At 38.2% G+C, this 3,501-nt stretch overlaps 1 protein-coding gene across 1 annotated transcript in view; it reads left to right on the top strand.

The window, feature by feature from the left end:
- The first annotated feature begins 700 nt into the window (after positions 1-700).
- The window catches only part of erfl1 (Ets2 repressor factor like 1), a 173,403-nt gene continuing 170,602 nt past the window's right edge, over positions 701-3,501 (top strand). Inside the window, exon 1 of the mRNA XM_061914693.1 lies at positions 701-828. The gene's annotated coding sequence lies outside the window, so the exon portion shown is untranslated. The remainder of the gene's footprint in view (positions 829-3,501) is intronic.

Genomic DNA, 3,501 nt, shown 5'->3' with positions numbered 1-3,501 from the left:
CTATTCAGTCAATTCCAAAACAAATTCTTCTCATTTCCGTTTTTTTTTTCAATTTTCGCCACAAGGCCTCCGCATTTTAACGAATTATTTAATCGTCTCTATTTATTATATATTTATTTTTTTATTTAAAACGTCCTCCCGCGCTGATTATGTCGCCAAATGAAATCGATGTCACGTGATTAAAGTGCGCTAGTTAGTGTGATCGATACTCCTGCCAGGGAGTCGATAACAAGTCGGCAAAGCCTCGCCGGGGCCTCCGCGCAAAGTGCAAGAACTTATAAAATATGCTATTTTTGGCGTCTAAAAAAATAGAAGTCTATTTTTTTTTAATCATTTTAACCCATGAAAATGTGTTGGATGATTTAATAAATTCACCAGATTAATCGGTATATCGATTTTTGATCATAGCTAATATCTCTGTGTCTATTTATTTCGTTTCTATGTGAATGTAAATAATTGAAGCGTCATTTTGAAATAAATCTTGGTTTATTTTATTTAAATTTTTCCTTTCCTGGGCTGTCAAAAAGACAATAAGTAGGAAATAAGTTGATTGATTTGCGTTCCAGTGGGGAATGACGCCACGCAATATCATTTCATTTTAAGCACCAAAGTCAATATAAGTCTATTTATTTCATTCGTCATCCTTTCAATATGTGTCATCATTTTTTAATTATTATTATTATTATTTTTAGGGGAAGAAGTTTTGCACCGAGAACCTTACCGGAGCTTCAGCGCAACAGCGAGCCGATCTCCCGCAGCAGGCCGGCAGACAGTGGTGCGGCTTCGGCCTCAGGTGCATCTCTGAGGTGGGGCGACGCGGAGGTCCAGGTGGGTCAACTTTACCTTCATTAATTCAATCCCCTCCAACTTAAATATATAATTAGCATTCATTTTTGTTAATCCTCGTACAATTTATTTAAAACAAATCATTAGTTGTTTTTTTTATTAATTATGGGTAATGTTGTTTTTTAATTCCTACACTTTGGGGAAATTCCCAGCATATATTGCAAAATAAAGTGGACTATGGCCACACATTAAATAAAAATTAGGCTAAAAATAAAAATATACAATAAAACAAATATTACAATATGGATTTTTTTTTTTGCCCAAAAAAAAAGGGGGTTAAGAGTGTTAAATTTATAATTTAATATTCATAAAACAGTATGTAAATACATAACCAAAAGACAAAACACAATTTTATATCATCACATAAATATTATAGTTATGGTTCAAAATTATACATATGATTTTGCACATAAATTCACAAATGTTTTCATCTGGAGACCCAACTTGGATGCAGAATGTGTCACAAGTTGCTATTTATACTTAAAAATGAACGATTGCAAATACGTAACTTTAACTTACACTAAATTCAATCATTGCTTATTGATTTAAAAATATCACAGTCCCAATAAAATTAAGTAGAGTTTGAAAAACAATAAAATAAACTGACCTTTTTTCAGTGATTTTTATTTTTTTTTTTAATTCAAGTACCAACTAATCAGAGCAAAGCATTTTTGGTTGGGGAAAAAAAGAGATAAAGAAGTAAAATACAGCACTATGTCATCAGTTGATTTATTAAATTGTATAACAGTGCAAAAATATTGCTCATTTGTAGTGGTCTTTCTTGAATTATTTGGAAAAAAAAGATATAAAAATAACAAATAAAGATTTCTACACATAGAAGTAATCATCAACTTAAAGAGCCCTCTTTGGGGATTGTAATAGAGATTCATCAACTTCATTCTAAACATTTCTTCACAAAAAAAGAAATCTTTAACATCAATATTTATGGAACATGTCCACTAAAAATCTAGCTGTCAACACTGAATATTGCATTGTTGCATTTCTTTGCACAGTTTGTGAACTTACATTCATATTTTGTTGAAGTATTATTCATTAAATATATTTATACAGGATTTTTGAATTGTGGCTATTTTTAGAATATTATTAAAAACATCTCAAATACCCCTTGGCATACCTTCAAGTACCCCCATTTGAGAACCACTTCTATAAGGGATTCCACTATATGGACAGAAGTGAGGACGCATTCAAACTGATGAAAACTGCTGTGTTGCTGCACAACTTGTTCATTTTGATCATTTTTTTGGAAGCTAATCTCGCACGCCGGTCTTCGATTCCGCTCAGGTGCGCGCATGCTCGCCGGTAATCAAAGGTGTCCGTGGTCCAACGCCGCCAAGGCTTCCTCCGCCCTCGCCGCCAAGTCTTCCTGTCTGATATTAACCCCTCGGCTTGTCTTAAAAAATGTGCATTTCAGTATTCATTATTCAGCGTTCATTAGGAGGGAGACTCTCTTTTACCTGCTACTTCTCTTACACCTGGAGGCCATGTGAAGGACTCTCCTCCTCCTCCTCCTCCTCCTCCTCCTCCTCCTCCTATCTTTTATCACTACTTGCCGTCTCCTCGGCGGGCGACGACAAACTTGTACACAAGGATAACGGTGGCACGTATCTATCCATCTCTGCCGTCGGAGGGAGCGCTTAGCAGGAGTGGCTCAGAAAGACTCACAGGCGTGAAAGGTCATTTAATCAATGGAGCGCAATTTGACAAATCCCCTGCAACTCTTATCATCCTCGCGGGGCGTTTAAGGCCCGAGGAGCGGCTGAAGATTAATCCTGAAGTGCGGCCGCCGTGAGCCAGGGAAGCGCACAGCGAGGACTCAGAAATCCTCTTTTTTCTGTGTGTCGGAGTCCACTGTTGTCTATTTAATCAAATGCATCGTCATGCTACCTGTGTGTAAGGAGGGCTATTGCGCAATAGGGGTGCTTGTGAACTTTGACCTCTTAAAGGGGAACATTATCAGCAGACCTATGCAAGCGTCAATATATACCTTGATGGTGCAGAAAAAAGACCATATATTTTTTTTAACCGATTTCCGAACTCTAAATGGGTGAATTTTGGCGAATTAAACGCCTTTCTATTATTTGTTCTCGGAGCATGACGTCACCTAGGTAGTCAATCCACCATTTTCTCAAAAATCGAGTCAAATTAGGTCTGTTATTTTCCGTTTTTTCGACCGTTTTGCGTAGCTTGGAGACATCATGCCTCGTCGGAGGGTGTAACAACACGATTAGGGACGGATTCAAGTCGATTTACGTAGAGTGTGCATCGATTAGCACGGCATGCTAATCGATGCTAACATGCTGATAAATGATAAATGATAAATGGGTTGTACTTGTATAGCGTTTTTCTACCTTCAAGGTACTCAAAGCGCTTTGACACTACTTCCACATTTACCCATTCACACACACATTCACACACTGATGGAGGGAGCTGCCATGCAAGGCGCCAACCAGCACCCATCAGGAGCAAGGGTGAAGTGTCTTGCTCAGGACACAACGGACATGACGAGGTTGGTACTATGTGGGATTTGAACCAGGGACCCTCGGGTTGCGCATGGCCGCTCTCCCACTGCGCCACGCCTGATGAATTGATTAACGTGGACCCCGACTTAAACAAGTTGAAAAACTTATTGGGGTG

Source organism: Nerophis ophidion, linkage group LG11 (genome assembly GCF_033978795.1).
Source record: "Nerophis ophidion isolate RoL-2023_Sa linkage group LG11, RoL_Noph_v1.0, whole genome shotgun sequence".
NCBI lineage: Eukaryota > Metazoa > Chordata > Actinopteri > Syngnathiformes > Syngnathidae > Nerophis > Nerophis ophidion.
Note: the sequence above shows the minus strand (reverse complement) of the source record. Positions and strands in the feature narration are given on the sequence as shown.